The following is a 26,598-nucleotide window of genomic DNA, read 5'->3' on the forward strand; positions in this document are numbered from 1 at the left end:
GCAATTTCTGTCAACTGAAACTCTGAATTTCACGAAGTTTAAGGGAACCTAGCAACTTTAATAGTGCATACTTGTGACCCATTTCTAAACAACATTTCTCAACATAATTTCAGATTCCAAATGTCAGAGCGCAAATCCGTTTCCAGGTACTTTGTGAACAATACAAGTCATTGCAAGGTCTTTAAACGTCACATTTTGCAATCTTACGATCTATGATTTGAAGCTGGAAATGAAGGGGTGATGATGTTCACTTCTAGGTGCGGGAAAAGTTTGGTCATCGCTTTCTTTCGCCTTTAGATCTGTCTCGTGTAAACCAGCGGTTAACTGAAGGAGCTGGGTCGAAGTTATCTAGTAATGGACCTTGAGCTGAGATTCGAATTAATCCTTCTAGCGTTGGGGTCTTCAAAGACGCTCGGAGGCTACTTTTGATCCTGTTCTGTGCAGAGACCATTCTTTCACAGCCAGCAGCCGATATGGGCAGGACAAGGAGAATCTCAACAAGATGAAGGATGTCTTTGAGATCAGTTTTATATGGATCTTTGGAGAGCAACATTCTCCATAAGCTGCAGTAGTCCTTGTCACGGAACTGAGCGTTGACAGCGATCTTCAAAGAGTGCCACTGGTGTATAACATCCTCAACCTGGCATCCTGCTGACCTCAGGGCTGGATCAAACCAATTGACCAGTCTTTCTATGTTAGTATCCCCGAAGTCGACCAAATCTGAATCTTTGGCTGGCCAGGAGTCGACATTGAAGATCAAAAGATCCTGGACGACATCAGGTGAACCATACAAGGTTTGCTTTATGGAGGAGCTTGGTGTATTCATCAGTAATCCAAAACGTTCTTTAAGGCCATTCACACAAAGATCTACAGCTGTATTGACCTCAGAAGAGAAACTAGGACCAGCACCAGACCGCTTTGCTTTTCCCTCTAGACTTCCTTCCATTTGGATCCCTTGAAATTCCATGCCTCCTTTGTCATCAGACTTGCTCAAGACGTCTTCAAACTGTTGAAAATGTCCCTTTGGAACATGGCGACTTTTTAGGCAACTGATTTCCGCTACTGTTTCATTGAGCTGAGAAACGGCAGCGGGGAGGATGAGAGCGGCACTTTGCATCTTCAGACTGAGCCTGCCCAAAATGGTGAACATATCTGCCAAAAAATGACAGAACGCCGCAAACTGGACATCTCGCATTCTTTTGGCGATGTATTTTGCTCGACCTTTAATGTCGGCGTTGTTCGAAGATGCACTCAAATGGTCCATGTGGTAGACCACAAGAGCATACTGGCCAGTGGTGTCATCTGGTGTTTTGGACTCGCCAGGCTTGATGAACACTTTAAGTGCGCGACTCACATGCGGCAACCATCGCGTTCCAGTAACTTGGGTTGGTTTTAGGACATTTACGCCAAGCTCGCCAGCAAGAGCTTTTAGATCGCGTGCACTTTTTGCGCTGTAGTGGTAGGTCTTCCATACCAGGTTTAGTACTTCATATACGTCCTCAACCAACTTGCATTTTCTCTGCATCTCGAGAAGGGCTAGTTCAAGCCTGTGGGGCAGACAGTGAAAGTCTACCAAGTATGGAATGTCTTTTCTAATGAGTGCAGCGACTCCGCCCTTTTTCCCCAGATTTACACTGGCACCATCGGCCCCAAATGCTACAACGCTCTTTTCCCAGTCAGTGACGTCTTCTAACGCGCTTACTACGGCTTCCTTTACACCTAAAAAGAACAATAGAAGAGAGGAACAGAAAACGGGGTTTATTGAGTACTTTTAGAGTCCTGTTTTCATTTGATTACATCTATTATGAAGTTTTATTTAATAGAACAGGAATGATGTACTAGGCCATTTTATCTTTGTTAGTGCAAACGTAGTTGGTTTCTTATAGTTTCATATGCATTCATGATTATTATCACAAAATCGAATGGTTTGGACCATGGTAAAATAGAAATGGAAAATGCATTAAAATGCTTAGGCAGTTATTATAGAAACGTACCCTCAGCATGGGCATGTGCAACAGCTTTGTGTCCTAGCATGCAGTTGACAGGAAGCCCATCTCTTACAAAACGGCAAACTATGGTTTCGTTCTCCACACCACTGAAATCAGCACTTCCATCCGCCATTATGCTGAAAAAGTTTTTTGAGTTTAGCTCTTGGATGAGGTCTTCTTTAAGGCCTTCAGACAAAAACGAAACCAATCCCGCGCAACTTTTCTCGTTTGCGTACGTAAGGTTAACGTTTAGTCCATTTTTTTTCTGAAGCGAAAGCAACCCTTCAAATTTAGAAAAGGGTAGTTCCTCTTTCGCAACAAAATATGCAGTGTTTAGCTTTATTTCCATTTCTTTGCGGTCTTGAGCCTGTATGTCTTTGTTTATCTTTGAGAAAGTTTTGAAGATCTGACTTTCCTCAATTGTTTTTTCCTCTGCAAAGGACTTCTCTCTGGCGCGGATGTGCCCATAGCTAGTAGCATGTTTTTTGAGTGTGTCTTTTTTGAAACTAGTACAGCCTTTCAAAAAATCTGTTTTACCAGCTACGCTTGAATGTTTACAGCATATGTCGCATGTCATCACGTATTTATCATCATTGAAATGTAGCCAAGGGAATTCATCTTTCCATTTGGGAATAAATCGCCGCTTTTGTTCGTCTTTTTCTTGTTTGCTGTCATCAGGTCTTTCACAGCTTTTTGTGGGTTTCTGTTCACGTGGTAGCTTTGTTTGTTGCTTTTGTGGCTGGACGCTGGGTGTGGTTGGGAGATCATTCTTCTTTACGGGCTTTCGGCTCTCTTCATCAGCAATGCTAGCAGAATTTGGCTCTTTCTCTTTCTTTCGTTTAGAACTTGGTAAGCCAAAGTAGCCATCCAAGGTTACGGGTCTCTTTTTTGGTTTGGCTGGTTCAACTGTTACAGTTTCTTGTTGCTGATGCTTTTCAGGCTGACTTTCGTTCTCTTTAGCACTAGAAATACCGCCCTTACTGGCAGAATATAACGGAACAAAATGATTTGGAGAATACCAAGCTCCGCTTCTGTTATCTAGGTTCCCGTCCCTAGACCACAACACAAAGAGCGTTTCAAGGGGTACCATGTTCTGAATCTCCCGTGGACCTATTTCAGCGTGCAAAAAGTCCCGTATCCAAGTTTGACAATTTGGATATACAGAGAAGATAGGCCTGGCAAGAACCGTCGATAGCGCAGCAATGTGAAAAAAACCACTCCACTCATTACATTTAGTTGCAACCAGAGCTTCCGACCAAATTGCATCCTCTTTGCTCTTGTTGGTGTTGAAATAAACCGAATCACTATCTCTAGTCAGGCAAAGGGAAAATAGCTTGTCTTCTTGATGATTGGCCGAGGAAAACGAAGTTAATCTTGGGTGCTGTATGTAGAATTCACAGTTCAGGAGGAGCTCAACAGCCACAAGCAAACGCAGAAGACTCATTTGTGTTTCGTCACCCACCAAAGCTAACGACACAGCATTAAAAAGGCAGTTTCCATCAGGAGATGTTCTTGTCGCTACTATTTCTGCTTCCAGAGGAAGATCTTCTGGCACCAATGACATAGCCATCTGATCTGTTGGCAAGCCAACATGGCTGCGGAGCGGCAAAGTGCGAAAGAACTGCTTCTTATCGGCATATTTTTCCTCCAAAGCCCGCGAGAATTCAAAAACCTCGTCCTCGGTCGCGGTTGAACGCGCAGTCAGTATTTGAAATAAATGCTCCCGATCACTGTCTACGTCGCTGCTCATTTTAAATTTAAATCACTCCATAAATTAGATAAATAAAGCTAAATGAGAGCACGTGGAAGGATTCGCCACGGTCGGAAAAGTACGGAATGTTGTGAGCCCGCAATATGCGTTGTTAGCAAAAGGGACACTTCATTTCACAATATACAACGTAACGTTTGCAAAATTCAAGATGGCGGATGTTGACAAGTTCGCTTCGTAGCATTCGTGACGATTTTGCTTAACAGACCTTATCGTTCGCACCGATTCATCTACTTTAAAGCTTTATTTAGTTGGAAAATACATCAAGGTAAGATATACAAAACCCAAAGAGTTCTGATCGCCAACTTGGCGACTAATTTTTGAATCTTGGTCGCCAGCACGGAAAACTTAGTCGCATTGGCGACTACATTAGGCGCAATTTCGTGCCCTGTACACGTACATAAGGTAGTCATTAACCGGGTGGAGTCTGGTGCCCCCCGGTTCATAATCTACCCGGCGTTTTTTTTTTTGTCGTTTTTTTTTGGCGGTAGGGCATTGAAGGTCACGCATGTTGATTGGCCTAAAACTGGTCATCTTTCATCACCCACTTGAAATTGCCTCAATGGGGGAAGGGGAATGGGACGGAGGAAATTACTTGCCACTTGAGGGATTAAAATTACGTGCGTTATACCAGAAGTACATGATCTAGAAGTCCACATTTCTGGTAATGGGTCTTGTGCTATCGGATTTGCGTGTGTGCTATTTTTAGAACAAGCCTCGCGCGTGAGTTGAGCAAGAAGACCCGAACTGCTGAAAACAAGGGAACGGCCAGGCGAACGGCACCACGAAGACCACGAAATGTCTTACTGTTCAAGTTTATCAAAACTTGCATTTAGTGAGGATTAAAACTTACCAGATACGAATCACTGGTCTCCTGTTCTGTCGATGATGACAGTATTGAAGTCGCTAAAAAAATCGGAGCATCCAGTAGGATGTGTTTTGTTTTGGAGTCAGATCAGAGTAGAGATGGCAGCGAGCGAAAAAGAAACTGATTGCTTCGACTCAAATTCAAAATGTAAAGACACTTCAGATGAATGGAACTCAAGAGAAAACGACAGCTATTACCTATAGAAGATGTCTTTCACATCTTGGCACAGGTTAATTGTTATTATGGAAAAAAGTCCGGCTGTCCCTGGCACCAGAGCGGTTAAAATCGAGTGCGACGAATAAGCTTACTAGTAAGCTTATATAAGCTTATAAAAAGTGCACCAGTTTGATTCTTGTGACGACAACTTTCTGCTTCACAGGACGGCTGGCAAGAAAAAGAAATTAAGTGAATACTTATGTGGTTGGGTGTCTCTGTAGACTTTATGCGTGCAGAACGGTGAAAGCATAATTTCTAGACCTGAACTCAAACAACGGCAAGGAAATTCCGAGTACCGCATTTTAGAAATGCATGAAAACTTGGATTCGAGGTTCGTTTCGAGAAGTAAATCTGAGAACTTTAAGGTAATGTACTTGAATGAAAATGCGAGTTGTATTCACTGAACATTCATGATTTCATTCATGCTTTTCGAATATACTTTGAACATAGTGTGCAGTTTATAGTTCATTTCTTGTCGAATTGTGGAAGCTTATGTTTTGCTACCGGCGCCGAAAATAAATAAATTATAAATTTTCTATTTGTTGTTCAGTAATTTTAAATACGACGAACCTTAATAAGGAGACTACATTTGAAAGTTTAAAGTAATTTTGTTCAAAACTCCCTCGTTAAAATACAAAAATTCCTCATGTTTGTATTGTGAGCTCGTCTATGGAAACCGGCGACCGGTTGCCTTTTCACTTGTCTACAAACGTCAAATTTCAACACGGTTAAAATCAGAAGTTAAGAGTAATACGACTGTCAAAACGTTGGATTTAAAAATAAATGCCAATGAAAATAATGTGTTTTCAATAAACTGTTGTATCGCTCACTTTCCGAAAATATTCCCAAATAATTTTCAGTTAGCAATATATTTATCGAAATTCAAAAAACGAGTATTCCAAAGAAACATCAAGTCGTGGTTGTTTTTGTTACTCAGGAGCAAGACAATATAATTTTGTTGATGTAAAGACGTTCAGCAAAGCGTAACATACTTTCTTTAACCCAAAAAAAAATATTTCATTCTACCAAAGGTTGCGTTTTCTATGGTTTTTGGTCCCCCTTCGAGCGCGCATAATTCGCCTGTGTAATATTAAATTCAAGGAGTTTTTTTGTATTGAAACGGAAAGCAACTTTTTCCATCTCTGGTTACCATCGGATGTTTTTCCATCACAGATCTCATAAAATAAGATCGATAATTCCCCTTTTTTTCGGAGTATTTTTGGAATTTGTTTTCAGTTTTAATTTGTTTTCTGAGTGAAATGTTTGTTGGCAAGGTCACACGGCATTTTCTCGCGCGTCTCGCGCGTCTCCCGCGCAAGGATGTTCTAAAAATAGCACACACGCAAATCCGATGGCACGCGCCCTAATGCTAGATGTGGACTTCCAGATCATGTACTTCTGGTTATACGCATTTTCCATGTGTTTAACTTAACAATAAATCATCGCTTAGACCACAGTGCAAAATAGAATTGCTGCTAAGTTAGAAATGACCAGTACGAGATATAAATGAAAGAGTCACGTTATATTTTATGAGTTTTAAAAGTAAAACGAAAACAACTCTGATATATCCACCTTCAAAGTCTTCAAAAGTGATCAAATTGCCTTTGACCTTTAATACTGACAACCGAGTATCGTATATCGCATGTCACGCTTTAGCATAACGCACTTCTTGTTGAACAGCAACAAAAGGAAATATAAACGCTACTGGGTTCGTCTAAAAGCCTTAGGCTTTCTTGTTATCCAAAAGAGTGGTTAATCATTAACCACCCGGTTTCAAGCTACTCAGTAGCTTCTTCTTCATTTTGATTCAATTACCACTTGTAAGTAATCAAGAGAAGTGCAGTAAAAATTATTAAATAAATATGATAACATCTTGATGCATTGCCAAATTCTTAAACCAATTACTGGCAGATGTTTTTGGTAATTATCAAGGTAAATTGTTCATTTTAGATTAACTCACTTTAGCAAGTCTGATGCCCACCACCCAGCGTTGCATCGTCTTGAGATCTTCAGCACAGAAACATCGAACAGCCTTAGACTCTAGGTCATGAAACTGAGGATGCTGAAAATATATAAATAGAAAAGTATTAGCACTCCTGACAAGAGAATCATCAAAAAACTGGATACAGGACTGAGTCGAGTCAAACCTTTTAATATGGACACCAAAGAAGGGAAGAGAGTCCATCCCTATCATGGACATAGAGTTTATATTAATGTTGGTCTCTTTTGGACTACCGTATTTGTTTGATGAATTCGCCCTGGGTGCTTATTAAATTTTTGGACCTAAGAGGCGGATTATTGGTGGGCGATTATTACATTTTCACCATTTTTATTAAGTGTAGTTAGTTTATTTTGAAACAAAACAATGAATGATAATAAAACGTGAAGATCTACCAAAGAAAAATTTTACTGATTATTGAAAGTTTTTGTAAAATGCTAAGAAAACTTGGTCTTCGCAGAAGTCTCTTAGTAGAACTTAATCAATTTCAAAAAAATAGTCAATACTGCTCTTGTGCAATTTAGGTTTATTGCTTTATGAGAGAGGTGGGGGGGGGGGGGGGCTGGCGCTTATCGACTTTTCCGATCTACAGGGTGGGAGCTTATTTGAGGTGGGCACTTATTCGAGGTTGAGCGCTTAATCAAATAAATATGGTATGTGAACTTAGGTGTCAGTATTATAAAAGTATCCAGAAGTAGAAGTTCTACTGTAGTTATTTACCTTTAACACAAAGCAGTGCTCAGTAGGTGCTTTAAGCTTCTTCTTGAATCCAATGCCATTGAAGATGGACACATGCTCAAACTTCATTAAACATACAATATCCCTTGACGACTACAATCAACAGAAAAGACAGAATGATAAAAACAATACACTGGTGATTTGATTTAGTTACCTTGGGAACTAGTTTAGTTTTGAGAGTTCTACTTAAGACCTGTGGTTTATGGAAAGAAGGCTTTTATTCTGGATGAGGTGCTAACACTAGCAAAATCATTCTGCATGTGCCAAAATAAAACTAGAATTAAGGTAAACATTAAAGAAACATGTACAGTGTACATGCATCCTCGTTGCCAAGAACATCTGTTTGACAAAAATGTGCATATGTGCAAGTTTTTTTTAAAGAGAACTGCTTCATAAAAAAGGTTGAAGATTGAATAGCCCAATTTCGAAATATTAAAATTCAGCTTAAAACAATAGAACTTACTATGCCTCTGGGGAATAAACTATAGAGTTTGTGGGGTTTATTCCCCAGAGCCTCGTAGTGATGTCTATTGTTTAGGCTGAATTTTAAAATATCGAAGTAATTCTGTCCAGGGCGCATGAAGACAAACCCTATTAAAATAATTTTCACATGTGAGTTGTATATGTGTAAAAGGTAAAAAAATAAAAAATACACATGAATATAAAAAAAAATATTATTTGTGTGAGAAGTAAAGGGAAAACAGGGAAAAGAAAGCTAATTAAGGTGGCTCGATCGGATTATTGAGTGACGATACCTTTCAACTTTGAGCAACTTGTATGTCACCGTAAACAATCAACTGAAAATCGATCAGTACAGCTTACTAAAGAAAGATAAAGTTCAATGAGATAAGTTTTCGGAGTACCATAGCAACATAATGATGTCACCACCATTACGGACCGTTTTCTTCTAATAGAGGGATAATTTTGAAAAAGGTAGATCTGGATGACATATTTTCTCAAGGTCTGCAAAATTTGAAGAATTTTTATGAGAGCCGAGAAAATTTGGATGAATTTTCAGGTGCTAAAATACAACAAAAACAAAGCAGTCTTAAAACATTACTGAGAAAACGTTCACAAGGCCCGATCAAGTAACATTTTGCCTTAAGTGAATCTTGTACTATCTAATTACCTTGGAAGAAAATTCAGAGAAATGTTTCATTTGATTTCTTGAAACATCGGCTGTATGAACTGATATGAAGTGTTTTTCCCTATCGAAAAAGAGCCTTCGCTACTAAAATGATCGCAAAATAAAAAGCGCTTGATAGAATTTTTTAAATTTGGCAATCAAAAAGAAGAATATATATGTAATGAAATGTCCGATTTTCAAAATAATTGAAACATTCTAAGGCAGTTAATTTTAAGCCTTAACTCAGGTAAACATTGCGCTGTCTTTCACTCTACATCGGATCGTTGCCTCATTTTAAGTCTCTATTGTGTTGTGCCCCGTGCATTTGTCAATTTCAGCACATCTTGAATATGTATAACAGCTGCTTGTTTTCCGAAAACTGTACGGAAACAAGCTAATTTAACAAGCCAAAATACACTAACAATGAGGAATAGGCTAGTAAAGCACTTGTATTATCTTCAGTCTTTCAAGGCCAAGGCAGAATTGTCACAAAAATCTCCAGTAATAAATAATTAGTGATTCATGATCTACTGGAATTTACAAATGCACGCGGCTTGAGACAATGGAGACAGATAATGAGGCAGCAATCCGATGTAGGGTGAAAAACAGCGCAATGTTTACCTGAAGTAAGGCTTTGAATTAACTGCCTTAAAATGATTCAATTATTTTGAAAATCAGACATTTCATTACGTACTTATTCTTCTTTTTGACTGCCAAATTTAAAAAAATTCTATCGAGCGCTTTTTATTTTGCGATCATTTTAGTAGCGAAGGCCCTTTTTCGATAAAAGAGCGAAATAACACTTTATACCAGTTCAAATTCAAGCCGATGTTTCAAGAAATCAAATGAAACGATTTCTCTGAGATTTTCTTCCAAGGTAATTAGATAGTTCAAGATTCACTTAAGGCCAAAAATGTTACTTGATCGGGCCTTGTGAACGTTTTCTCAATAATGTTTTAATACTGCTTTGTTTTTGTTGTATTTTAGCACCTGAAAACTTCATCCAAAATTTTCTCGAAAACGCTCTCATAAAAATTCTTCAAATTTTGCAGACCTTGAGAAAACTATGTCAAGTCCAAGATCTAGAAGCCTTTTTTCAAAATTATCCCTCTATTAGAAGAAAATCGGTCTCGTGTAAAATGGTGGTGACGTCATTATGTTGCTATGGTTACTCCGATTTCGACAAAACTTATCTCATTCGAAACTTTCATCTTTCTTTAGTACAGCTGTACTGATCGATTTTCAGTTGGATTGTTTACCGTGGCATACATGTTGCTCAAAGTTGAAAGGTATTGTCACTCAAAAATCCGATCGAGCCACCTTAATGTCTTGTTGAAATACAGCCAAGCATTTGATTAGTTTAGGAGCAGTGTGAAAATACAGCAACTTTTTTTCCACTCAGTGTTCTTCAGGCTAATCCACTCTCAATGAATGCTTGGAAAAGGCTGATTGAAAAGAAGCTTTAAAAAAAATCTGTAAGCTACCTACCTTGGTTTTTCCTTTAGGTGTGTAGTAGATTCCTGAAGCCCTCAGAACAAAGTAATGCTTTTTCCATGACTTTTTGCCTTCCTTGAGGTACAAAACCCCATCAAGCTCAGGAAGTCGCATGGCGTCTTTTTGAAAGAATTCCTGTAAATACACACAAGAAAGAGAAATGGTGGTATTATGGTGTTACAGAACATGTGAAATGTATCATTGGTTGGAATGATGGGCAGATGCAGCCGATTTGGATTTCAGAAGTCGGTGTAGAATTGAGGACAAGTAGTGCTTAAGGCATTCTAAGGGCCTCTTTACATGAGAGTTGAGATGAGTTTCGTCTTGGGATGAATTTCGTCCCGGGATGAAAAAAAATTTTTAGCGTGTTCATCCCGGGATAAGTCGTCTCGCCCAAGTTGAATTCATCTCGCCCGTGCTTACATAACATTACATTTCATCCTGGGAAGGACTGTTTACATGGGGTTTTTCGTCACGTTTCATCCCGGGATGACATTTCATCCCGGTGTTTCATCCCGGGGTCGAAATCATGTATCATCATGTAAACAGCAACAAGAAAATGACCAGACACCGAGATGAATTCATCCCGGGATAAAAGACATCCCGGGACGAAAACTCTCATGTAAAGAGGCCCTAAGGGGTTTTGGTGGCAGGCGACATTGCTCCAAAATAGCTCAAAAAGTATGGACAATCTTGTTTAAAAGCACCAATAGCCAACAGAAACTAACACTAAATGGGTATATATTTGCAACAACGACAACGTTTCCCTCACCAAATAGGCGACAGGTGGGTTGGAAACAAGCCACAAATTAAAGCGACATCAGAAACCCCCTTGGAAGGCTGACACTAAAAAGGATTGCCATTCACAAGATAATCCTGTTCTACAAGACTTGTATTAGTGAACAGTTATACGTATATAACCAGAAAACCCATCATCAGATTGATGGATTTTCAATTGAGCATGAAGAATTGCTGTTAGACTACAGTCACGACACACATTGGCATTACCCTTGAAATGGAGATTTACCCTTGACTTGGGCCTTAGAAATACCTAAAATTGTATGCGTGGACTACCGTTCCTTATGGTGTCTAACAGTTAGACTACTTGCCCTTATTATCTTTGAGTATCTGTCAGTGCAGCTTTACTGTTCCTACAGACTGAAAGCTCTATATTCAGGAATGTCTCAGGGTCCTACAAACTTGTTTTTTTTTTTTATTTTTTTAAGTCACTCAATTTGAGACTGCTCAATCTAAAAAAAAAATTGCATAATCACCTGCAGTAAGATGTCTTTACTTTTCTCTGCCAACTGTGCAGCGCCCATTGATGTATCACTCGTCAGAAGAAAATTCTGCAACAAATCAAACATAATATTGATTTCAGCAAGATTTCAATCGCACTTGTCTATCTGGCCAGTGCTCGTCTTGCCAGTTTCAGCAGCATGAGGTTACTAGCCTAAGGAGTTATTTCTTGCTGGATGGTACTGTATGCTAGTCCATCACAGGATTATCCCCTTCCCCCTCCTTTTTACCTTATGGTATCATAAGGTATAGTGAGGGTTGAATGTCACTCCATTCCCGTTAAACAATTAATGTATGCATTAAATCCGCATTAAAAGTGAATTAAACACGGTTTCCCCTCTCTCCCGTACTAGGTTTTGTTTTGTCCACATAGTCGTTCCATTGTCTAATGTTCATATATGTGGGGGGGGAGGGGTGGATCAAAAGCGGCAATACAGTGTACATGTATTCAAAATGGCGCCTGTTGTGTCGAGCCCGACGGTAAAATTGTCAAGGCGTATTTTTGTTCCTTTCGCTACATCTTTGATCAAATTACACTTTTGAAGACCTCAAGAACCAACAGAAAATGTGCTCAAGAATGCTCGAGTGAAAAAATGCGACTTTCCCAATGCGAATGAGCATAATGGCAAAGATTGCGGCTGCCGATCGAAGAAGATGGACAAAATGTTACATTAAGCTTATTGATTAGGAAGGACGTGTTGACAACAATCGGAATCCTTGATGATGGTATTAACTCAACTGGAGAAGGTGAGAGATTACTAAGAAACTGCTCATGCTAGAAAATTTGAAACTGAAGTACAATGTGCAATCACAAATTGCTTCTGAAATTAACTTTTACAGAACTGATTGTAGAACTACTTTAACGAAGCTTAGTTTATAATTTCACCTCGTGCCGAAAGTAACTATCATTATCAATTGCATTGTCTGAAGTCGATAGTTTTGTTATGAGGAGTTTGTTATCCAGCTGTTCCAGTTCGAAGTACGATGTGCGATGTCAGACTTTTGCAGTTTTCTTATAGGTGATACTTTGCACAGACTTGTAACTACGAAAAATGATTAATCTTCTTCCATGATCAAAAAGCTAGACTATGATTAATCCCTCACTTCTCTCCGCGACATGATTCGCTCACACGATGGATATATACTATAACCTCGTTCCCAGGGTCTCCCCCCCCAGAGCAAGAACTGGGGGCTGGGGGAGTCCTGGTAACGAGGTGGGCTCTGCTAATCACTCACAAATGAGCAACTACTTACTGTATATATTTGAACAGAAAGTTAATTAGCGCGGTCCCCGAATCATTGCGGAATAACTAAAACACCTTACAAATGGAACACTTTTTAGTTTGAAAAAAGGGCAAATGTTCATCGAATAATTACCACATACTATAAGGTGGCTCGAAGGAGACTTTGATTCTCTTCGTGATCTCAATTTTTGAGTGGCAACTTGATGAAGCAGCATAGGATCTACTCAGTCTTCCAAAATGTAATTCCAAAATTTTTGCACAAAGTAATGCACACAAACGGTGTGAAAAAAGCGTGACCTCTAACATTGAATTGTTTTGTAGAAATCATGCAAAAAACAACAACAACCAAAAAACAGCATAATGACAGACACACATCATCGCTTCGTAGGTCAACCAATCAAAACACTCCATCACCAGACTACTGGACTTAAGAAATGTTGTCTGAAACTAGGGCAGTCTCTCTTTTTCTCCTTTCTTCAGGCACCCACACTTCTTGACACTCATGGCTTCATCACTCGCATATTGCGCTCTCCTCACTATTTTTCGTGTTCATCCCCACAGATTTTAAAGAAAAAGGGAGACTGCTTACAGTCTAGACTCCAACATTTAAAGACGCAAAGTAAATTCCTTGTATTATTTAACATTTCATGTTACAGATAGTATGACTGCCACATACCTGTGGGTTTCTAAACAGTGCATACTTCTCTCGTCTGTTATTAAGCACCAGTTTATTTTCAGAATCCCATGGCCAGCTTGAGACTACATCCACTACTGATTCGTGGTCTTCCAAAAGCCGCTCTGAAAATTGAGTTTAAATATAGACATAAACAATGAACATTTTGAAAATCACAAGCAATGTATTTGCTGACAAAAACACTTAAATTTGGTAAGGCCTTTATCGAGCCAAGTGGCCCATACAGTATACCTGTCAACTCTCACGCCTTGGGCGCGAGTCTCACGCCTGCGAGTTGAAAACTTCGATCTCACGCCAACTCACGCTTACGAACCAATTTCTCACGCCTAGTTGAAAAATGCGAGTTTTTAAAACCACAAACGACACACTTTCCAAAAAATGTAAACTCAAACCAATGTGAGAAACGAAAACTCCATGTAAAATGAGTAAATGACGATACTTTCCCCGAAATCTCAGAGTTTTGACAAAAAAAAAAGCATTGGGAACGAGGTCGTGTTTAGCAAATTAGTACACGCACCGGGTCGGAATATGTTCGGAACGTCTTCGGAATACTTCGGATGTCTTCGGAAAACTTCGGACATTGTCGTATTTTTTTTAGGAAATCCTGGCAAGGAAAAAATCTCACGCCTTTTACCCAGAAAAAGTTGGCAGGTATAATACAGTCGGAGCTTATCCGTAGCATTAAGGTTCTAAGAGTATTTCTACTCCTCCCTGGATGGGATGCTAGTCCATTGCAGGGTTACCCCCAGCATTATTTTGCCAGTACCTATTTATATACCTGGGTAGAGAGAGGCACTATGAGAGTTAAGTGTCTTGCCCAATGCAAGAATACAACACAATGACTCCGGACAAAACTCAAACCCGGACCATTGGATTCCAAGTCCAGTGTGCTAACCATTAGGCCACCACGACTCCCAAAAACATTTTGGTACATTATAATTATAGTAATTGTATTTATTGATTTATTCATTATAAGTGTAAAAATCCTTCATAAAAGCCCCCTCTCTAACAAGCCAACAACAAGGAAGAGGGGAAATAAATTAAAGTAAAAACAAAAATAAAAAAGCAACAAAATTAAAAATAAAATACAGAAACCAGTTAAACGACATGCAATCTTGCAAGGGATTTTAGCATGTAAAAATTAATGAAGTAAAGAACAAAATTTATAAAATGCCACAAACAGACCTAAACTAAGCTGTGGAATTCTCTCTATGAGGACCCAGTTAGGATCTGGTTCAGTGTCATTCTTGCGCATCATCTTCTTGCACACTTCCCACGCCGTCCATGTTTGATCAATGGCAACTGTCTTAGATGTAGGATCTTCATCATTGTACACTTTAACAACTAACTTCTTCACCCTTGCAGCCCTGAGTTTTTCCAGAGCTATCCTTATTTTTTCAGCTTTGATTCGCTCCTGTTGTTCCTCCTACATGTAAAAAAGACCAGATGACCACATTACAGTAAGCCACAAGATCAAAAACAAAATTCTCCTATTTCATTTTCATACATTTCCATCAATGCTAGTTCTGAAAGTTTGTTATACATCAATGTACAAGAAAACGGAAGAACAAAGCTCTAGTACTCACAGGAGTCAGTTCCTGCGTCTCCTCCTGAACGCTCTCTAGTCGACTGCGAACATCAGCCGACACCTACAATTCAAGATAAATCAACACAATGTTACAAGTAATACATGTTATGTGCAAGTGTTTATTGGGGTACTCCATAGACGTACATGTATTTCAGGCACCAACTGGCTCATGAAAACCTAACCCTATGTGAAACCAAAAAACAAAGATACTGTATTTTCCATACCACATGTATATTTAATCATAGCGACCTTTAAAATCCACATCTTGCATATACACCTAATGTCAACATGATTTCTACTCAAAATTTATTTTTAAATTATAATTATAATTTTAACTATAAACTTATATCTATTACTTAGCCACCTCCAAATGGTCTGGTATAATATTCCAACAAAATCCAAACAAATTACATTTAACATGCATACATGTACTTAATAAATTTTAACATTGTGATTTCAGAAGCAAGTATAATTATTATAATTATTTATTTGTACATACAACTCTATATAGTTGCATGTAGTTTGCAAGTGACGTTTGTGTGCATGTTTGTGCCTAGTAAATTTTTTATTCTGCATCTTTAATTCATGTGACAATAAGACTGTTTTCACGGCACCTAGAGTGCACACAGCAAGACACATCACTGAATGTGCCTACATAAACAGGAAGCCATAATATGGCCAAGAAAGGTTAATAATATATTCAAAAATTTCTAAAAGGAGTCATTCCTATTTTAGAACCTTTACAGATTTGAATGGTAAGAATTCTGCAAAATATTTTTTCCAAAATGGTAAAAATAAAAATATAAAATCTATTCTAAAATTTAAAACAATATCAATTATAATGTTGATCAATAATTTTACAGAAGGATTAGCCGATACATCATGAGTCTGAAAAAAATTGAGATCCAGAACCCATGAGAAACATTGAAGTGACATGCAAATTGCATCCTTTTAACATATTAAATGGAAATCATGTGTATTGTGATCAGTACATGTGTGTATGTCATTACCAGAACATTCATTCAAGAGATTATTCCAAGAAATTATAAATAGCTGTATAAGCTGAGTGAGATTAAGTTTCCCTGGCTGAACAAGATAAACATCCTCACTGACAGGAAAAGACTTAGCATGCCAAAAGCAAATAATATTCTTAAAGTCTTAACCATTATTGAATGATATCTGAAGTAAAATTCTGTTGAAGTTAATTCAATTGAAATCGATTGAACAATTTATTAGTTGGTAAACATGCTAGACAGGGTTTAAGTGTCATTCTATCTGGATGTCAGACGTTAGACAAAACCTATGTCTGCTGCTGTCAAAAGGGATTGAAATTTACAACGTACCTTCATTTTCGGTGAGATGGGAGACTTCAGATTTGGACTGGAAATTGTCTCTGAAAAATGGGACTCTGTTTCACTGCCAGAATTCATGTCTTTTTCCATGATACAGAGATCTTCTAATAATGCATCCAAGTCGACTTCACCACTTCCTGTCGATATTCAGAGATTTTCATATCAGTGCTTCACACTGACACTTATTAATTACTAACAGAGTAATAAGAGGAATGCTCTTTTCATCATGCAAATTCAATCATTTGATCAAAATCTTGCTGCGAAATGACACAAACATCTCATGACACAGATGAACATGCCACAAAACCAGAAGCTTGAGAGCACTAACCACATGAAAGGAAATAACTAATGTCAGCTCAATGACATGCTTCTGCTGGCTTCAGTTCAAGGACTGAATGAAATGAATATTATCACAGCTAAAGCATGGCTTAGCCAAATGAATCAACAAGAAATGCGATACTTAGGAATATCAAGTAACAAACCACAAAGGTCAGATATTGACAGAAATTTCACATGCAATTATCCATGCACTGTGAAAAATGATGTTTATTAACACAACAAAAAGTCTTAGGAAAAAATAAACCCAGGCCTTAAAGTTTTTAAAAGACCATGCACCCAATGAAAAGGATTAATAGAGTTGCAAATATTTAAAGATTAAATATTTACAGTGTTGCCTGCCAGGATAACAATAGAAAATGGTTTATATTTCAAGGTGAGATAACAAACTGCATGAATCAGTAATGTGATGCTGTGACACAAGGCATGCTGTGAACATTTACATCCCACTATGTTATGTTCCCGTGCTACATGGAGTGTGGCACACACTAGCTTTTTGAACAAACTTCAATTAAACAATTTTAACAAAAACGGACAACAGATCTCAAACAAATAATATTTTTTGATCACTATCCAATTTTCCAATTTTGGGTCTTTAAACATGACAAGATGACCTATAGATTTGTCAATCAGCCTGTCTCATGTCTTTGTGATATAATTACAAATAGGAAGTACCTACAACTTGTAATTCTTAGAAACATATTTTCTGTCAAGTATGTTTGGTATTGATATACTACATAATTTACTGAATACACAGGAAGCACAAAAGAGGCATCAAGAACTGAATGGTATGCACACTGCAAGCATTCCAGAGAGAAAACATGTCATGACTCCCTATGCTGATATCGTCAGAAATATCTAAGACCAAGGGCTCAGACTATAAATTATTAGACAGGATGTAGTTTTTCCAGGTTCTTGTAAACAAAGGACTGAATTGTGAATTTTAAAGATAAATTTTGCCGATAGTGAGCCTCTCTATGGGTACCCACGGTCTTTGTTTTCTTTGCAATTGGTCAATTTCAGATCTTCGCTTCAATCTTGAGATCTTCGGTTTTTCTGCGCACGGTGATCTTCGCGCCTTCCATTTCTTCAGAAATACCCATAGAGAGGGGGCTCAATAGTTACAATCACGCACATACATCAGTCTATAGGCTTCAGTATAAAATTAAAAATGTACTGTACAGCATGTACAGTATTTCTATGAACAGAGACGTTCATCTGTGATGTTGTTCTTGCAAGGTGGTCACAAACAGCTAAACCTTGTGAAGTATGCTATTAAGAAGGTTGTCAACTTTAACTGGAGATAAGAAACGTTAATTAAGAACTACAGGAATCCTTATCTGCTTGAATAAACATAGCCAGGTAAATTAGTAAGTTATCTCCTACTTGTATTTCAAGAATAAAAAATAATTCAATTTGTAACACCAAATTGCTGAGTGTGAGTCAATCTGAAGCTACATGAGCCCAGCTGCACCTTAAAGAAAGATACAACTTGTATATCGACTTTCATTAATTGAGCAGAATTCGAAAGAGCAGTCAATTCCCTAACTGACACAAAGGTCTTCTGTACAGTGAAGGTAACAACATACACTATTTTTTATCAGTTACTTGTATCTCGAATGATCATCTTGACAGTAATTAAATAACTAGACTTCACTGAAAGATATCAAATTAGAGTATTAGGAAAATTTGTAAATAGTACTTTATTCTTTCCTTGCAAACTATTTTAGTCGGAGTTTGTATAATATTTAGGGGTGGTGAATGGTCCTTCAAAAAATGCGTGTCTCGCAAAATGTTAGCCAAATTTCAGGGGTCTGGTCATCTCGAATTTTTCTTTGATGCCTTTGATGCCTTCAAGCCCAAGACCTTTTTAGCCTTGCAGAAAAGATATCAGTATTGCCGTCTTGTCTCGCATTTACCATTCAACACCCCTATATTTGTATTTGGTATTTTGCTCCACATAGAGTAATAAAAAATTGAAACATTAAGAAATCTGGATCTTTCAGCTCTTCATGTTATGGAAGCTGCTGAAGAGAGATGAACCAGATAAATTTATTTGCACTTGTGTGGGGAAGTAAAATAATTGTTTCAATACTTAGGATTAGAGAGACCTACATTGAAGTTTTCATATTTATTTTAAAATATATTTCAATAACAAAGTAGGGGCAAATAGATTTCACTGCCAGAAAAAAACTTATCATGTTCACTTGCCTCACTGCAAGCACAAAGGCAAGTTTAGCCATGCACCCAACTCAGTGCCCTTGGGAGCAAGCAAACTTTGAGAGCTGCTTGTCTGAAAGGTTAGCTGTAAGTTAAGTTTTTGCAAGCCCTGCACAGGTTACAAAAAACGAAGATAAAATTAACCTTAAAATAATGTTTAGGTATATGAGTGGCAGACAGAAATCATCAGCTACTTGTTGCTAGCTCTTGCCAGACTATATCTAGCCCAAGGCTTAGTAACATTATGATCATTCCCAAGGAATCATTATAATTTAAACCTCGCACTTTTCCACAAGTATTCTGTTGACACTCAGGCGTGCTAGATATGCACTATATTAAATATCGTATTTTATACTGATGCCTACAAAAATTTTAAGATATATTTTTGACACCTATTCCTACCTTCGATCGCACTTATGGAAAATCTGAACTGATCCTGAAACAAGAAAAATGATATTTTGAGTGCACATGGCCAACAGAGATAATTATTAATCAGGGCTGCAAAATGAGACCCAAAAGTGAAACTCAAACAATGTCATATTACTCATTAATATGCCATTTCCGAGTTACTCTTTGCCTCTGTTTTAAAACAAGTCCACATGTACATGTACATGTCAAACCATTCAAGACATGTGAAAATGGTTTTCACCTACAGATCCATTTTCATGCAAATCGAACTCGTTTTCATTTGAATGGTTTTGCACATAGACTCGTTTTCAAACAGAGGCAAAAGGTAACTCGGAAATGGCCTATTTAATAATTTTTACAGACTAGAACTCTTAAAGGGAACCTTGACTCTTATGACAAGAACTTTGTTGATGAATTGTTTGAAATAATGCCTGAATTAAATTTTTTGCAAATTCGTATTAATTAATATTTTTATGATGTGTAATGGTTGCTCAACTGTTTTACACAAAAGATTGTCTACTTCCAAACAACAGTGGCAACCATTTGTTTACAGATCATAAAATCCAATATGGTGGCGTGCAGGAAATTTAAAAGCAAAAATATTTTTCTTTCTTGTTACTATAAATGTTAAGTCTCCCTTGTCTCATAAAATTTGGAATTAAGACATTATAATCCATTTAATAATTCAACATGAACTTGTCGACACGAGTGGAGGTTTCCTTTAACTTGACAATCATACATACAATTACATGTACCAGACACTCGGGGATGGGGGTGGCAGGGTGGGGGGAGGTGCTGGTACCGCCCTGTATAAGAAACAAGGATTGACATTTTAAGTGTTCTTTTGAAAGTGTTACATGTGAATCTTACCAGGGGTTGAGATGGTGGCACATACGGCAATACATCAGGACTCTGTTCATCTTCAGTTGAAAGTTGTTTTTGTTCAAGCTCCTACAGGTAGAAACATAAAGAGAATGAGGCTTCAAGAGAGATAGCATTCAGTATTGAAATAACAATAAAAATAACAAGCACAGCCTTTTTTTGTAATGGCAAATGAAGATTCTGTATTTAAATAGATGTACATGTGTGGGTGGAATTCTAACTACACAAGAGTTACATCTTAATAGTGCTCAATGTCCTAATAACAATCTCAATCAACAAAAGCAGGGGGAGCAGGGGAAGTCCGTTACTATGGTTGTTTATTAGTGTAACTATGGGCAACTCTTTACACTTCTCTTCTACATACATGTACTCTCCCAGCTTCTTGTATGCATCCATTTTACTCAATAAAATAATAATGTACATGGCTAAAATAAAAAAAAATAATACTATCCTTAAAATATTATTTCAACTGATTTATTGTGATTTGAATTTGCCAATTTTGACAAGCCATGTAAGATGTTTGCAAATGTTTCTAAGAGATGTCTGTGTTTTGCTCACTTTTACCCTTGGAACCCATTGATATTTTTCTCTGTTCTTAACCTGTGTATGGTAATAATTTATATGATAATGAATATAAAACAAAGGAAAATACCAAATTATACCAAGGGTAAAAATTGATCCAAAACTTGCACTTGTTTAAAGTGCTACTATGACCAAAATTTTTGTTTTTCTTTTCGACTTTTTCTAAAGTCAATTTGTTCAATAAGTCTATATTTAACTAGCGCGCTAGAATTTAGAACGTTGCGAGCGATATAAGCCTTGAAATAGCTTGCCGAAAATCGTAGAAAACCCGTCCGCCATTACTCGGACGTCTAAAGTGAGCCAGCGACTGTACTGAAAAGCGGATTTACGCATGAGTTGGATCGTGACGTCATATGCGCATCGTCGCTTCGAGCTTCGAGTGTTCCAAGAGAGAATATACTGAGAATTAACAGGGTTATAAAAGATATTTTCTTCAACAAATTCTTCGTCTAGTTTACCCGGTGGCGAAACCGAAGAGAGCCGCAACGAAGAGACATTGCAATTTAGCAGTATCGTTTCTTATAATGAGAATTTAAAGCCGTTTGCCGTCGGTCTAAAGGCCAATGTTTGTAAGCAAATACTTCAATATTTATTTCATTCGATGAGGTTTTGGCGCTGTATGCCTACAACGAAGCTGCCGTCTTCTTGTCCGATCGAAACACCGATCGAAGAAGCCTCGAAGAACGAAGAGGAACGGCGATTTAGGGACTACATACCGGTACGTTTGAATACATGGTATGAAGAGAAAAACGTAATTGAATAGTTAGGATAAAATGTCTGCAATTTTTGAATTAATAGAGCTGCATGTAGGTTGCTATTGTCGTTTGCGAAGGATTGAAATGATCTTAACTGTTGTTTTCATTCTTGTAATCTATCATACACGTTATGGGCATAATGAGCTAATTAGAAATCTATCTCCGCTGTTTATTTCGAAAAAAGCTTTATAAACATGAAATAATGTAAAACTTACACAGAAAAATTAAAGTCAACAAGATGGTACAGGTGATTAATGGATTTAGCTCCTTGAGTTTTATACAGTTTTACCTTCCTTGACTACAATACAGGTAATAAACCTTTTTAAAACTAAGTGTTTTAATGGGTGATAACACTTCAGACATCCAGCTTCATCCAGCATTCAGTATTCCTGTTTCTTAAAAAACCATTTGAACACTGTAAAGAGTCCTTCACTCTATTTACTGATAATGTTATGAAACTGGCCCACAAGCAGCAGCAAAACTGGGTAGGAGTAGTTTTTCTTATTCATTTCACCCATTTGTTTTCTACTTGGCCTCGTGATATTTTGATGATAAAAATAACTGAAACAATATATGTACAACATGGGATCAAGTAAAATAATGTTAAGGGTATAAAGTTTTAAGTTCATGAACGGGAACACCTGGACCTCGAACAAACACTGGCACCTTGATCAAACGTTTCCAGTTTTGAAACGGCATTTAAATGAAGCCCGCGTTGAGTCGGGGTCTGGCGTCTACTCAAGAAAATACGGTATCATATGCAATATGACAGTGGCTCTTTCTAGAGAATGTCACTGGCAGTACATTGTGCATCTGCAGTATGTGTATGTAATTGAGAGTTCAATTTCGGGACTAATCTTGTGTCAACTTAACGTGACTGTAAACAAGCCAGCTCCGTGTACCACCCTAAATAAACAGACACCCTATTGGAGACAGTTTTCTCCATCCATAAGGGGTTAATTCCCATAAATGTGCTTCAAAATTGCTCCCTTGATGCAAAAAGGCAAAGTCTGCATGCAAGCCTAGTTGCCCATCAGGCCAGAGCATATCTTCGTTTAAGTAGGATTAAGCAACCTGGATGAGATGGAAGTACAATTGCATCACAGGTTTAACCTCCCCACTCCCCCCACATACATGTAATGACGCTGGTCTGGGCTCACACCTGAACGGCTTCATTCAGAGTCTTGCGCACTGACCATTAGGTCACCGCACCTAAATCAATACAACTACCCCATTACTATGACAACATTTTTATTTATGGTACAGGTTTGACTGTATTTGTTGTCGGCTTCACAGTTCGTGTATACTCTTTAAATAAATACATATATAAATTATGGTTGCAAGGGTCCTGCGTGACCTCAAAATTACCCCCTTGTTACAAAAAGGCAAGGTCTGCATGCAAGTCTAGTTGCCCATCAAGCAAGCTTATCCTGGCTAAGTAGGATTAAGCAACCAGGAGTATTTCTACTTCCCCCCTGGATGAGATGCAAGTATAAGTTCGTCAAAGGTTTAACCCTCCCCCCCCTCCTCACACCATAAATTTGCCGGTTCCCATTCTACACTTGGAGAGGAGGCACCATGAGTGTAGTCTTGCCCAAGAACACAGTTCAATGACACCAGTAAGAGTTCACACCTGAACCGCTTGATCCGGAGTCCAACAACTTACACTTAGACCACTGCACCTCAATCAATACAACATTTTTATTTATGGTACAGATTTGACTGTACTTGTGTTAGAAATTATGATGGATCAGCAGCTCAGGAGTTCTCTGGCACATTCACATGATTTATTGTTGGCTACTACATTCTGCCAAAAAATAAATATATTGCACACTCCAAATAAAGGAAACAGTAGCTAGGATTTCAACAGTGCTCTGTTGCACACAGCACAATTGGCACAGGTCATAATTATAGCTCATGCCCCCTGTTGTACTTAAATATAATAAAGATTTACTGAGTAAAATCCGGATAGCATGTATGTCTCTGAGACAGGCTAACAGTGTTCTATCCTGAGTTTACTTCTCAGAAAATGTTTATGAATACTATTCTAAGTGCACAATGAAGTACAGTCCTACTGTAGTGTTTTACATTGCATGGCTGAAATAAACAAGTGACTAACACTGAAGACGTGCTGGTGAGTTTATTAAGACTGCAGAGTATACAGAGGACTACAATGGAAACATTCCCAATACATATAATCAGTAAAAAGATACTGCTAAGCTTTGCAGCCTTCTGTATGTACTTTCACATAATGTACCGCCTCGTGCGAATTTATTTAAGTTTATTTGTACAATAGAGGATATAATTCAGAAACATACAGGCCAATTTGTCCAAAAACTACCTTTTTTGACATGAAGTATTTACAATTAATTTAAAAATGACTATTCTAGAACACGAGCGCTTGAGCAACAGAATTGAAGTAAATTACGCCACTCACCCAATGTTTTGCTTCTAAAAAGTAGCGAATACAGTAAACTCACTGTAGATAATTCGAAGCGTTCTATTCTATTCACTTCCCTTGGATAGTTGAAGAAGTCAACCTCACAATGGTTGCAGGGAGAAATATCTATAAAGCATTTCCAAGAGTACAAGTTTCCCTCAAAGTTATCAGGCGATCTATTATTCATCTTGCGTGGTTCGGGCGAGTTGAGATGTCACGAAATTCCGCCTCTTGAGTTGTTTTCTGCCACTATGTTGTGCAAAAGTAACCTGGAGATGCCTTGAAGTATGTTTAAAAAACATTTGCGCAGTAGATAAGGCTTCTACATCACTACAGATTAAAAAGAAAACCAATGTTTTTCCAGATCGGTCACTCCAGACTTCGAAGCAGCCATTTTGTTGATGCGCATATGACGTCAGCATGCTCTCGCCCCAACTAGTTCCAGATCTCTATATGGTCCTCGGACATTTTTGAATCAAGTAATGGCGGCAAGCCAAAGCCGAAGTTTACGCGTGAAATAAGTGGTCTTCCAATTCGAATTTGAACTTAAAATTTGGCAAGGTTACTATTTAATGTAAGTACTTTCCAAAACCGACGAGAAAAGGGAAGGTAAAATTTTGATCATAGTAGCACTTTAAAGATTTTTTGGCACCATGCATGTCTGCAGTCCAAGCGATGCACATTTTACAGCAGAGGTGCCGACTGTACTTCACAGCTACACATAACAACAAAAAATCTCAATGATTTGGTAAGTGCAGAATGCAATATGGAACAATTGAAAGTATGATGTTTTATATATGTTTGTGTTTATTTGCTTTATTTTACTTTCGGAAAAACTGTTCACAGGCTACTTGTATTCTTTCTCAGGTGTTCCTTACGCTTATCTTTGCAAACGTAACACAACACTTTTGTTCGTTTGTAACAAAATACTTTTGTCTTCCTTGAAAATGCGATAACATGAAACTTTTGTTTTTTGTTTGTTTTACGGCGGCATGGATGACATTTGTTTAATTTAATTAAGTTACGGTTTAGACTGCACGAAAGACGATTCTCAAAAACTGAAGAAACAAATCTAATCAAAAAACATATTTTTCGACAGGTTTTTTAAAACGCAGTACAGCTAGGATATTTGTTTCCTGGTTATCAGGTGTTCACGCCGAAAATCCCGGTGCAAGTTTTTGCATACCTAATTACGAAAGCGCTGTGAAAGTCTCAAAATCTAATTTAATTAATTTGCGGTTTTTACTTGGCGCCAAGAAGTCTGCAATACAAGTGATGTTCATGATAGTTCCAGAAAACAACATAGACTAATCTGCGCATGCGTTTGGTGTAAATTACGTTGAGTAGTACCACAAGGAGAGCAAAGGGTTTTCTGAAACAAATATATACGTTTGAGATCTTCATATGAAAGTAACATAGATGTGCTCCAGGTTTTACCTAGGGGTATGATCAGGTGCTCCCCACCCCCACCCCCTCCACAAGGAATAATTAATTAATTGATATTAATTAATTAATTGGTGATTAAAAGTTTACACATTAGCGCATTAGGGGTTTATCACACGACTGCCAACCAAACCATCACAAAAGGGCATTCTGCACTAAAAAGAACATGACTTGCCTCCTGGAAGGTCTGCAACTCACTCAGCATTTTATCAATGTCGTCATCATCTTCCTCATCATCATCATCCACACTATCCTCTGATTTATTCGCCATCAGATCATTTTCACTGCTCGCCGGTGTCACCTCGGCGCTTGCTGTCTGATCACTGCTGTCTTCATCCATTTCTACAACACTATTTGATCTGTAATTACAACATTAGGTTTATTAGAGTACATTGATAATTATAATTTATAGTGTTAAACATGTGGCTAGAGTTTGCAAAGTCTCACTTATGTAATGTTGTGTTTGCATCACACAGTACATGAAATACAGCATTAGGATTGAGTGGTTTGAATGCCATGAAACCAGAATCAATGTAATCACCCTGGCCAATCACAACAGACACTGACCACCCAGCACTTAAGTTTGGGATAATTGACATTTTTTTATGGTTGAATTGGCAGAGCTTGTTATGCACCTATTAATGTTAAGCCGCTGGGGGAGGGGGGGGGGGGGGAGGCTGGGAATAGGCCGGGCATTTGAACTTAGCTGAGACTTTAATTTCTGTTCAAATGCCCAACCCCAGGGCATTTGTGGATGTTCAAAAGAGTCACTAAACTTCAATAAAATGTTGTAAACAAGTCCATTAAAACGGTCAAAAGTCCCCACTACGGGCAAACAATTGCTATCAAATCCCCTGCCTATGACCAGCCTCCCCCCCTCCCCCTGCGACTTAACATTGATAGGTGCATTAATTTTTGGTCTGCCAGTTTCTGAGTTCTACATTAGGTACCTCCGCATATAAGCGATATCCCAGATTTCGGATATTTTATATAATAGTTGGCATCCTAATTTTTTAAAAAAACTATGTTTTGTTAACCGTTAAACTGAATTTTAGGTGCTACAATGTTAAACTTCCCTAAACCTTGAGGTTCCACTGTACGATATACAGGCTAAGAATAAATTAGTGAATGATTCGTTCAGCAACCTTAACAAACACA

The 26,598-nt window shown here is 38.0% G+C and overlaps 1 pseudogene across 1 annotated transcript in view; it reads right to left on the minus strand.

The window, feature by feature from the left end:
• Positions 1-26,598, minus strand: part of LOC144660803 (uncharacterized) — a 34,014-nt pseudogene that overhangs the window by 6,603 nt on the left and 813 nt on the right. Inside the window, exons 2-12 of the transcript XR_013572165.1 lie at positions 25,616-25,799; positions 20,209-20,289; positions 19,333-19,366; positions 16,366-16,511; positions 15,021-15,083; positions 14,620-14,860; positions 13,417-13,538; positions 11,472-11,546; positions 10,192-10,332; positions 7,560-7,670; positions 6,801-6,902 (exon numbers count right to left, since the gene is read on the minus strand). The product of XR_013572165.1 is annotated as an uncharacterized LOC144660803 (transcript). The remainder of the gene's footprint in view (positions 1-6,800; positions 6,903-7,559; positions 7,671-10,191; positions 10,333-11,471; positions 11,547-13,416; positions 13,539-14,619; positions 14,861-15,020; positions 15,084-16,365; positions 16,512-19,332; positions 19,367-20,208; positions 20,290-25,615; positions 25,800-26,598) is intronic.

The sequence above is a fragment of the Oculina patagonica genome, chromosome 7 (genome assembly GCF_052425735.1).
Source record: "Oculina patagonica isolate OP01 chromosome 7, crgOcupat, whole genome shotgun sequence".
In the NCBI taxonomy this organism is placed as follows: Eukaryota; Metazoa; Cnidaria; class Anthozoa; order Scleractinia; family Oculinidae; genus Oculina; species Oculina patagonica.